Source organism: Macaca mulatta, chromosome 5 (assembly GCF_049350105.2).
Source record: "Macaca mulatta isolate MMU2019108-1 chromosome 5, T2T-MMU8v2.0, whole genome shotgun sequence".
Classification (NCBI taxonomy): Eukaryota; Metazoa; Chordata; class Mammalia; order Primates; family Cercopithecidae; genus Macaca; species Macaca mulatta.
Window position 1 is genome coordinate 114,037,196 of NC_133410.1, and position 12,518 is coordinate 114,049,713.

General features: G+C 38.7%; 1 long non-coding RNA gene across 2 annotated transcripts in view; it reads left to right on the forward strand.

Moving 5' to 3' along the window:
• The window catches only part of LOC106998442 (uncharacterized), a 160,899-nt gene that overhangs the window by 131,605 nt on the left and 16,776 nt on the right, over positions 1–12,518 (forward strand). Inside the window, exon 3 of one of the 2 annotated variants that reach the window (XR_013417529.1) lies at positions 10,893–10,955. The exons of the other annotated variant lie outside the window; for it this stretch is intronic. This is a non-coding gene — a long non-coding RNA (uncharacterized LOC106998442). The remainder of the gene's footprint in view (positions 1–10,892; positions 10,956–12,518) is intronic. 2 annotated transcript variants of the gene reach the window in all.

The window sequence follows — 12,518 nt, forward strand, 5'->3', positions numbered from 1 at the left end:
AAGGTTGTGTCACTTTCTTACCATTTGTGTGTTTCCTAGAGTAGCACTTTTAATTTCTTTCAAGAACGTTTACTTTGAATTCACCATTTGGCTGTTTGGTACAAGATGCCTAGCTTTCAGCCTATCTTCTTGACTTTTCACAAGCCTTCTTCACCAAGCTTAATCGTTTATAGCTTTTAATTTAAGAAGGAATAGATATGTGACTCTTCCTTTCACTCAAACACTCAGAAACCATTGTAGGTTTATTAACAGGCCTAACTTCAGTATTGTTGTTTCTCAGTAAATAGGAAGGCCCAGGTAGGGGAGAGATATGGAGGAAAGGCTACTTGGTGAAGACGCAGAACACAGAAATATCTGTCGACTAAATTTGCCATCTTATGTGAGCACGGTCCATGCTGCTCCAAAATAATTATAGTCACATCAAATATCAGTGATCACAGATCACCATATCAGATATGAATAATGAAAAGTTTGAAATGTTACAATGATTGCCAAAATGTGACAGAGATATGAGGTGAGTACACGCTGTTGAAAAAAAAAAAAAAAAGATACCAATAGACTTGCTTAACGCAGAGTTGCCACAAATTTCAGTTTGTAATAAATGCAGTATCTGTGAAGTATAATAAGGTGAAGCACAATAATATGAGGCATGCCTCTATATCATCTAATTTAGTCATCTCCAGGACAAAATGAGTTTGTTGTCTTCACTGACAGATGAAGATACTGAACTTTGAAGCTGTTACATTTGTTGACCAACCCTGCAGTGCTGGCTGTGCTAGAACCAGGGATGGAATCAAGGCCTATCTGACTCTAACATCCCTGCTCTTAGTGACTTTCTCCCTGCTCACTGACATTTTGGCATCTTCCCTGAAAACTATGTCCTAGCCTTTCTGCTATTGTTTCTGGGCCACCATTAGCTGCTCTGTTTCTTGGTGCATAATTTTAACGTGTTCAAAGCATTTACACTGTCCACATGCTTATACCCACATAGTAAGTAAACATCCAGTCTTAGAGCTATGATTTACATTTTGCACAAATTTTTCCTGATGGAAAACAGTGCAGCACACTTCCTTATAATGCTGGGAAGGCAGCTGGGCTCCAGATTCTCATAGTCAGATATCCGTTATATTCAGCAGAATCCACACATGATGCAGATGCAACATTTAGGAGGCTTCTGGTGTCAAAGTGGAACCTTAGGAATCTCTCAGGGAAGGCTTCAGGGAACTCTTGAATGTTTAGCGAAAGAAGACAGAACATTTAGCAGTAGCACACAACTTTGTAAATACTAGTTACAATTCTGGTTGTTTAATCCTGTCAAATGGCATAGGCTCCAGAGTAAACAGCAAACACTACTCATAAGGCATAATCTCCTTCCACCCAGTGTTAAAGTCTCCACTATCACACCCATGAAATATGGGTTTTCACCTTGTTTGAATGCTTTCAGGAGTAAAGAACTCCGTTCAGTCTCATATTGATATAATAGCTTTTTGTTGCTGGTGCCCTAGGTTTTTCAGGACTAGACACCTGAATTTATCCTCTCACTAGGGAACTTCAAAAAAGAAAACCATATACTTGTATTCTGTGCACTATTTTTTCATATCCAGGTTTCTGAAAGCTGAATAAATAATCAGAAGGATGACTTCTAAACTTAGAATAATAGAAAATAAAATTACATATTATTATAAAATTTTTCCCTTGAGTCATGGAAAAAGCCTCATGAATTATCCCTGTCCAATTATAGAGAGAACATTTCTAATAATTGGAATGTACAGAGTCTTTCTCTTCTTCTCTGTAAAAATGCTGAATAAATTCAATCCAATTTCTCAAATAACAAGTATTTATCAGCCACCAAAACCATTACCTCATGCCAGACAAAATTTTACCAAGGTGACAAAGAATGTGCTAGTGAGGAGGGGTATTAACACATTGGAAACTCAGTAGTGGTTGTCTTTTGCAGGCTTGGACTAATAGAAGGAGATACTGTTATAAAACTGGGCTGTCTACTAGTAATAGGAATGATAGGACCTAAAATGTCAGAGACTAGGCAGCAGCTCTTAGCTTCAGAAGTAAAGCAAATGGAATTACTTTAAATAGCTGCAAGGGTAGAACTGGGGGTGGGAGCAGGGGTATGGTGTATGGAGTTGCCCCTTAAGAATCTACTGAGGTGGGTCTAAAACATGATGTTTCTAGAACAAGATGAACCACCAACAAGAGTACTGCTTAATATATATTCAAAAGAGATCAAGAATGATTGAGCAGAAGACTCCCATCAGCTGTTCCAATGGAAAATCATGACATCTCACTTAGTTTCCAGACTTGTACTAGCTCTAAGACCCTGAACATATCAACTAAAGGAGAAACAAGATCTTTGTGAAGAAGGATCCTGAAACACCACATGTATTAGTCTATTTTCACACTGTTGATAAAGACATACCAGGGCTGGGAAGAAAAAGAGGTTTTAATTGACTCAGAGTTCCACATGGCTGGGGAGGCCTCACAATCATGGCAGAAGGTAAAAGGCATGTCTCACATGGTGGCAGACAAGAGAAGAGGGCTTGTGCAGGGAAACTCCCCTTTTAAAAACCATCAGCTCTCATGAGACTTATTCACCATCAAGAGAACAGCACAGGAAAGATCTGCCCCCGTGACTCAATTTCCTCCCACTAGGTCCCTCCCACAACACATGGGAATTCAAAATGAGAGTTGAGTGGGGACACAGCCAAACTATATCATTCCACAACTGGCCCCTCCCACCACAACTGGCCCCTCTCAAGTCTCATGTGCTCACATTTCAAAACCAATCATGCCTTCCCGACAGTCCCCCAAAGTCTTGGCTCATTTCAGCATTAACTCAGAAGTTCACAGTCCAAAGTCTCATCTGAGACAAAGCAAGTCCCTTTCACTTATGAGCCTGTAAAATCAAAAGCAAGTTAGTTACTTCCTAGATACAATGCGAGTACAGGCATTGGGTAAATAAAGCCATTCCAAAGGGGAGAAATTGGCTGAAACAAAGGGGCTACAATACCCATGCAAGTCCAAAATCCAACAGGATCGTCACATGTTAAAGCTCCAAAATGATCTCCTTTGACTCCATGTCTCACATCGAGGTCACACTGATGCAAGAGGTGGGCTCCCATGGTCTTGCGCAGCTCTGCCCTTGTGGCTTTGCAGGGCATTGCTTCTGTCTGGCTGCTTTCACAGGGTGGTATTGTCTGTGGCTTTTCCAGGTGCATGGTGCAAGCTGTTGGTGGATCTACCATGCTGGGGTCTAGAAGATGGGAGCCCTCTTCTCACAGCTCCACTAGGCAGTGCCCAGTAGGGACTCTATGTGGGGCCTTTGACCTCACATTTCCCTTCTTCACTGCCCTAGTAGAGGTTCTCCATTAGAGCTCTGCACCTGCAGCAAACTTTAGCTTGGGGATCCAAGTTAAAGTTTTCCATATATCCTCTGATATCTAGGTGGAGGTTCCCAAACCTCAATTCTTGACTTCCATGTACCCGCAGCTCAGCACTACATAGAAGCTGCCAAGGCTTGGGGCTTGTACCCTCTGAAACCATGGCCTGAGCTGTACCTTGGCCCTTTTAGTCACAATTGGAATGGCTGAGATGCGGGGCACCAAGTCCCTAGGCTGGCTGCACACAGCAGAGGGGCCCTGGGCCCAGCCTATGAAACCATTTTGTCTTAGGCCTCTGGGTGTGTGATGGGAGAGGCTGCCTTGAAGACCTCTGACATGTCCTGGAGGTATTTTCCTCTTCATCATCTTGGTGATTAACATTTGGCTCCTTGTATCTTATGCAAATTCCTGCAACCAGCTTGAATTTATCCTCAGAAAATGGGATTTTCTTTTCTATCACATTGTCAGGCTGCAAACTTTCCAAATTTTTATGCTCTGTTTCTTTTTAAAAATGTAATGCTTTTAACAGTAGAAATTTCTCTTCTAGATATCCTAAATCATATCTCTCAAGTTCAAAGTTCCACAAATCTCTAGGGTAGGGGCAAAATGCCACCAGTCTCTTTGCTAAAACATAACAAGAGTCACCTTTGCTCCAGTTCCCAACAAGTTCCTGATGTCTATCAGAGACCGCTTCAGCCTGGATTTCATTGTCCATACCATTATCAGCATTTTGGTCAAAGCCATCCCACAAGTCTCTAGTGTGTTCCAAATTTTCCTATCTTTTGAGCCCTCCAAACTGTTCCAACTGCTGCCTGTTACACAGTTCCAAAGTCACTTCCACATTTTCAGGTATCTTTTCAGCAGTGCCCCACTCTGCTGCTACCAATTTACTGTACTAGTCCATTTTCACGCTGCTGATAAAGACATACCTGAGACTGGGAACAAAAGAGGTTTTAATGGACTTACAGTTCCACATGGCTGGGGAGGCCTCACAATCATGGCAGAAGGTGAAAGGCACATCTCACATGGTGATGGACAAGAGCAGAGGGTTTGTGCAGAGAAAATTACCTTTTATAAACAATCAGATCTCATGAGACTAATTCACTATCATAAGAACAGCATGGGAAAGACCTGCCCCCATGATTCAATTACCTCCCACCAGGTCTCTCCCACAACACGTGGGAATTCAAGATGAGATTTGGGAAGGGACACAGCGAAACCATATCACCATAGCATATTGAACACTGAAGTATTTGGAAGTGTTTTCTTCTTTCTTTCTTAAAAAGACTTACAGTCATTTACTCAAGTAATCATACACAGAGAAAAGAGCCTGAGCATGGTTCATGAATGGGATGGTATGTAGGTACAAACACAAAATGGATTTCTCTTGCACTATAGCTTCTACTCAAGAGTAAACCTGAAACGGCCATGAGAGACTATCTTCCCAAAGGATGGATTTTTTGGGCTATACATCTATTCATCTTCTTCGAACAAAGTAGTGGTAAGAAAAGTTACTTTGAAAGGTAAGGAAAGTTCCAGTCTCATGGACAGTAGTGAATGACTTAGCTTGCTGGTCAGGGCCATGGAATGGGCAAGATTCCAAGATGACAGAAAGGCGTTCATGGAAAGAAGCAAGTGATGGGACATATGGATAAAGGTACAATGTGTTAGGATCTCTGTGTCACACATTAATGTTTATAAGAGATATCCACTGAAGAAGAAAAAATAAATAACAGAGCTACAGGATGATTTAGTCAGCAGATGTCACCCAGTCTCTCTCACTGGGCACCCCAGTAAATAAAGAAAGCATGGTGGAAGAGATGGAGGCCATGCATGGGTATAAAAGCACAGGCTTCTTCTCACAAAGACTGACCTAGCTACTGATGCTTATAAATATCCAACCTGCCAGTAACAGAATGCAATGCTGAATTAACCATATAAGAAAGTGTATAATAATATACTTTCTTAAGGAGGCTGATCAGAAACCTCGTGGCAAGTTGATCACATTAGGGCCTTTACATGCTAGAAAGGGCCATGTTTCATCATGACCTTTATTGACATGTATTTGGACATGAGTTTGTCTTTCTGGCCTAGTGTGTCATGCTGTCACCCTCCAAAGACTCACAGAGTATCTCAGCAATTGCCAGGGGATCCCTTATAATACATTGAATCAGAGAACTCATTCTATGGCAAAAGAAGCATGGCAATAGGCACATGACTATAATTTCATGGGTTCTGTCATTTATACCACATCATCAAGAACAGGGATGTCCAATCCTTTGGCTTCCCTAGGCCACATGGGAAGAGCAAGAATTGTCTTGGGCCACAGACAAAATACACTAACACTAATGATAGCTGATGAGCTAAAAAATATTACAAAAAAAATCTCTAACGCTTTAAGAAAGTTTATGAATTTGTGTTGGGCCACATTCAAAGCCATCCTAGGCCACATGCAGCCCACGGGCTGTGGGTCGAACAAACTTGATCTAGAAGCTGCCATCCTGATAGAGTGCTAGAATGGTCTCAAGACCTAGCAGAGGCACAAGGATGGGGTAGTATTCTTTGAGCTGTGGTATATACCTTAAACCAAGCCATTATATTGTGTCATTTACCCAATACATACAATGTATGGGTCTAGGAAACAAAGAGTGGAAGTAGAAGTGGTCCTGCTTACTATCCATTCTGCTTACCCACTTGGGGAATTTGCGCTTCCTGTCTCTTCAACTTTAGGCTCTGTAGATCTAGAATTCTTGGTTCTAAGTGGGGAAATGCTTCCATCAAAGGGCTCTTAGTGCCACTGAACTTTAGGTATAGTTACCATCTTAATATTTTGGGCTCTTCATGCCTGTAAACTGATAAGAAAAGAAAAATTTAATATCTCTGCCAGAAAGAATTGATCCTGATCATCTTGAGGAAGTAGGACTGACATTACATAATAATAACAGGAAGGAATATATTTGATGCTCAGGTCATCCACTGCAGCATCTTTTGATGAGCCCATGCCCAGTTATGATCTGAAAAGGTAACCAGTGCTCAGAACTGTCAGTGCTGAAGGTCAAATGACCAGGCATGCCACACAGACCAACATGATGAGGAAGACGATGAGTATCAATATTGAACTCAGGACAAACTTTGCAGTGAGAATGACAGTTTTTCTTCTTCTTATTCTTATAAGTTTTCCCAGAAATTGTGACTAACCAGAAAATTTAGAGAAGCTGTGCCTGGATTTAGTAAACTTAATTAGGAAGCAAGTGGATCTGAGTGTTTGGTGGATTGTAGTAAATGTTCTTGGTGACACACCTCAATAGCCACTGCTCCCATCCCACAGCTGCTGTGAGTGTTGGCTAATAACAACTCACAACTCTCAGGGAATAGTGTTTGGTAAAACAGGAGCTAAGATATCCTGGATCTATGTTCCACATGAGTGAGGGCAGATCTTGGCCAATGATTGACTGATATTGATTTAATAAATTAGCTTTGTCAATTTGCACAAGTCAGGCTGAGGTCTTGCATTGAAATGTCATTCGTCAGGACTATGGCCCACCAAACCTGCAGGAGCCTCCTACTTTGCTTCCTTTAGTATTATTCTCCTCAAGTTCATCTTGTATACTTTGTGACATGGATCTCTTTAAGCTGCATTTTTACCATGTCACTTTTCTCTTTAGGAATCTATAATATTTGTTGTGGTGATCTGAATTATGTACACCCAAACTGTATGTGTTGAAGTCCTAACCCCACAGTACCTCAGAACGTGACTGTTTTGGGAGGTATGGCCACTAAAGACATAATTAAGGTTAAACAAGGTCATATGAGTGGGCTCTGATCCAATATAACTAGGGTCCTTGTAAGAAGAGGAAGAGATACCAGGGATGAGCCTGTGCAGAAGGAAGCCATCTGAAAGCCCAGGAAAGGAAAAACCAAACCTGCCAACACCTTAATCATAGACTTTTAGCTTTCAGAACTGTGAGAATAAATTACTATGGTTTAAGCCACTCATTCTGTGGTATCTTATTATGCAGCCCTAGCAAAATAATGCAGTTATTTAATGCCCACAACATTAAGACTGCTTATTATTACAGGTCAGTTTGATAAATATTAATTGAGTATAGTCACTGAGTCAAAGACTGAAGACACAAACATCAATAAGAAATGGTACTTACCTTCAAATTCTCATAGTTTGCTAGGTGAACAAATGAACTAATTACATCTTAGAAGAGAACCTTACTTTGCCAATATTTGTATTAGTCCAGCTCATAGAAAACAATTATACCTGAAGAAATTAGGAAGGGCCTCAAAAGGGGGATGACAATTGAACCTGGTCTGAAAGAATGTAAGAATAAAAGTTTAAGTAGTGGAAAGTGTTGAGAGGTCTTTGCATATAAAGATTAGCATGAATCTGGGTACAAATGAAAGGGAATGCACAGAGTTTCCTGAATGACTGAAGCAATTGTGTGCTCTTTTTTTATAGAGGCAACCTGATTATGCTGAATGAAAATTGCTTGTGAGGTGTCAGATGAGTAACTTCTTACTAATAATATTAGCATACTAAGGTTTGTGAATGATTCACTCATTGAAATAAAAAGGATTCAAAGCTCTCTCTCAAATAACATCAGTCCCTAATTGAGTTCTGATATCTTTTGTACAGTAGACTTCGGTCTTGCCCAAAGTGAAGTCAAGCCTTTGTCTCTGGTTCTTAAAAGATTACCTCCAAACCATTGGAATTTCCTGAGTGATAGGAGTATGTTTATTATTCATGATGGGCCCCTTAGACCATACTTGGTAGATTGTGCTAATGAGGTAACTCATGGTAGTCTCCTTGGTTCACATCATATTAGCCCAACCTCTAGAGAAGGGGGAGTAAAGACTGAGCTCAACTATGTGGCAGCTTATTCAGTCACTCACTGCTAAATTATGAAACTTGAATAAAATTTCTGGACTCACAGATGAGCTTTCCAAGTTGGTAATACTGTCTGTATATTATCACGTCAATGCTGGGAGGGTAGTGCATTCTGTTCAATAAAAACTTTGCATTTGAAATCCTCCCAGACTCGTCCCTATTAGTTTCCTCCTTTGGCTGGCTCTAGTTTATATCCTATTCTTGTAATAAGCCATAACTGTGAATGTAATAAGATCAAATGAGTTCTGTGAGTCTTTAAAGCAGATTTTCAAATCTGAGGGTGTTTTAAGAATACCCCTGAACATCAGTTGGTGTCAGAATTAAGGGTGTTCTTGTGTGGACTCTTGCTTCTAGTTTTGTAGTTGAACTCTAATTCCTTGCAGTTGTTGTCAGAAGTTGTGGGCAGACTTGGCCATCTGGAGGCTTATACCTTTAACTTCACAGTATGGCTAACTGTGTGTACTTTCTTGTTGGGAATAGAAAAGAGTAAATCAGGGTGTATCAACTGATAATTCTGCATAACTCTAGGTCACACATGAAAATGCCATCCATCCTGATTGTCCTGCTGAAGAAGGACGTGTGTGGGTAAATGTGGTAGAAGATGGGATAACCAAAGTAGGCATTGGGTAAATCAGTAATTTTTTTTATATTATAGTATTCAAAAGGGACAGTCACATACTCTAGTTATAATCTATAATCTAGAAAAAACTCTATTGCTTTACTGCAAATACAGTATTTGAGAGAGTCCTATTGTTCTTTCTAGCTATTAGGTTTTAGCTTCTTGTTTAGTAAATGATTCTCAGTTTTTTTTAAATGTATGGAATCAGAATAAAATAAGACGTAATTCAGACAATTATGAAGTTTATGGAAAATGCACAACATAGGAAAGTGATTTATAAATCTTAAAATGTCACTGATGTTAGTAAATTAGAGAGGTTTTATTCCTTTTTCTCCATCAAACAGTCAGAGTTCTCCAGAGAAACAGAACCAAGAGGATATATACAGATATATGGAAAGACATTTATTATGAGGGATTGGCTTACACAATTTTAGAGGCTGAGAAGTCCCATGATGTTCCATCTGCAAGATAAAGGCCCAAGAAGGCCAATGGTGTATTCCAAGTCCAAGCCAGAAGACTTGAAAGCCAGGAGGGCCAATAGTGTAAGCCTTAGTCTGAGTCCAAAGGCCCAGGAATGCCTATGACTAAAAGTTGGAGAAAATGTCTGTTCCAGCTCAAGCAGAGAGCAGATTCACCTTGCCTCCATTCTTTTGTTCAATTCAATGGATTGAATGATGCCCACATGCACTGGTGAAGGCAGAACTTCCTTACTCAGTCAACTGATTCAAATGCTAAAATCTATTCTGCAAACCATCACAGACATAGCCAAAAATAATGAATTATTAGCTATGTGACCATCCCTTACCCCAGTCAGGTTGACACATAAAATTAACCATCACAAGTTATCTGACTCAAAAACTTATTTAGCCTCTTCATACTTGTCTGTAAAATTATGAGACCACTTCCACCCCTCTGAGTTCATCTTAAAAGAGATACTTTTATTATAATATTTCACTTCAAAATTCTTATTTTTTTAATAACTTTTTTCAAAGACTAATATTCCTAATAGAAAGGAACAATGATGACACAAAATTGATCATGAGGTTTATAGCTGCCTTATTGGCCAAAACAAGCATAATTCTGGCCAAAAACATGATCAATAGTGGGACACATATGTTGCCTAAAGGAGGGAAAGTAATATTAAATGTTTGACAAGCAAGAACTTTCCAATTAACTATTAGTGAAAATGTTAATTAACAAATTATATTTATATAATAATTGTATAATTTCACACATCATTGGTTGTATTTTAAACAAATGGAAGTAATAACATTGATACAGCTTCAGTTGTTTCCTTAATTTCTTCATGGGAGCCAAATTGTTGCATTTTCAGGGGGATACAGGTTGTGTTTAGAGTCTGCAACCGACGATTAGTGATTCTGAGAACAATATAAATTCATATTTTCACTTAGCAATTCTTACATTTATTGTAGCTGGTTACTCTTTGGAGAGTCTTTTTCTAGTCTCTACCAAGATACCTACTCTCTATGCATGGTACAGAAGCAGCTGAAGTTGGAACTGAATGGACTACGTCAGTATGATAAACTGTAAGAAGAGATACCACACTGGAAGGCTGCCTCTCTGAACCTCCAATGCCTTGTCACTGTATATGATTCTGGAAGTTTGATAAAATCACAGTGAAGCCTCAGTTTTACTCTACTAAGGATTAAGTACCCCACCAGACCAGCAGGATTGGGATTTTTTGAAATACCTGAAAAAGCAGGAAATGCAGTATTTCTAGTTCATCTAGGTCTATACACCTTATGAAAAATAAAAGTGCCCAACTTCAATAATTTCAGAACTAAATGACTGAAATATATTGTTTAAATTATAGCTAACTATTACCAGAGAGATTATGAAACTGTGGACATCATAATTAATCAGTGAATTTAAAACTCTCAATATTTGTCTAGACCGAATTCTTTTTTAAGAAAACCTCATCAACTAATTTCAACATTTTCTGTTTTTTTTTCCTTTCTAGTGTTATCTTCTGATATGTACTAAATTGTAAAACTATCAAAATGCGGCCAGCAGAAGGAGAAAGGTGAGAAAGTCAAAGATCCAGAGAATGAATGATCTAGATTGCTCCTGTGCAAATGAAGATTATATTATTTTTGTGCTTTCATTTTTCGTATGTAGATGAACATTGATATATTTCTTATAGATTTATATTTTTATCATTTGTTTAATTTAAAAATTGCATTTTATTCATTTTCTTAATGTTTGTACAAATACATACTTGCTAACTATTTTTCAGAAAACATCAGGCAGTTATAGCCAGTCTGCCAATCCCATGACCTAGAAAATTTCTGCTTTTTTAGCTTGAAGTTTCAAAGAAAAAAAGATTAAAATAGAAAGTGAATTTTCAAACTGGTATGAATACTAATCTGGGATGACCTGTCTCTCCTTTTTTTCTTTCTAGACTATTAATGCCTCACAAAAAAAAAAAATTCTTTCAGTCCTTTATTGTTTATTGAATCTCAGCTAACTACCAGATACTATACTATGCTCTGAGAATAAAAAGTTGGAATAAACAGCATGTCAGATCTCAAAGAACTCAGGTCTAGGTAGTAGGCAAAACCATATAAACACCTAATTGTATAGACCTAGAACAATCTGGTAGGTGGTAAAATGGAAACCTGTTTAATGTGCTGGGGGATCCCAGAAGGGGGCAAATTTGGGTGGCAAAGAGGCATCAGGAATTGATTCACAAAGAGGTTGTTGTCAGGGTTGGTCCTTGGAAAACATATTGTGAATATTCAGTTGTGGTTGGGGGAGGAAAACATTTCAGGTATAAGAACTTGCATAAGCAAAAGGGCAAAGACATGGATATAAAGATGTGCATGTCTGGGGATGTTAAGAAACAGGACATTTATGTGGGACAGAGAAAGCAGGCAGGCAAGGCAGATGGAATGAGACAAGACAAGCCTAGAAAGGCAAAAGATTGGGTCCACAATTATGCTTCATTTTTAATACTTATTTCTTACTGTATGTTTCCACATTTTGAAGCAGTTGAAAAATTCTAGGTAAAGAGGAAAACCTAGTTTAAAATTCTTTCAACTAACCCTCACTCGTTTAATGGCATTTTAAGAAGTCTAGAAAGGCAGATACTAAATTTTCCTTAAGTCTTCTTTAGTACTGATGTGGAAAATCATGATATACTTGCAGCCTGGCTGCTGCTAAAAATGACTAAGTCATTTATAAAATCTTATTAATGTTTGTTTTGATATGGCTTCTCCATTTCCGATGTTACCTAACACGCATTTCCATCTTCATAATCCAAGCCATTCTTGCTTCAAATACTATAACTAAAACAGCTTTGTAAAGAATTTCCTGATACGTAAATCTCTTTCCTTTCTATCTACAGCTACTATAACTGTTAAAAACAAAACAAAACAAAATAAAAACTTCCTCAGGTGTGTCTTATATCAGAAACTTGCTTCACGCACACACATACACACACACACACACACAATAACACACCATATTTTTTAAGTTTTAAAATCTCTTTATATTTTTATTACCCCTGTATCTATCTGTCTCACCACTGAGTTGTAAGCTCTGTGAAGACCCGGGCCTTTACTTATACTGATGTCTGCTCCAAGGT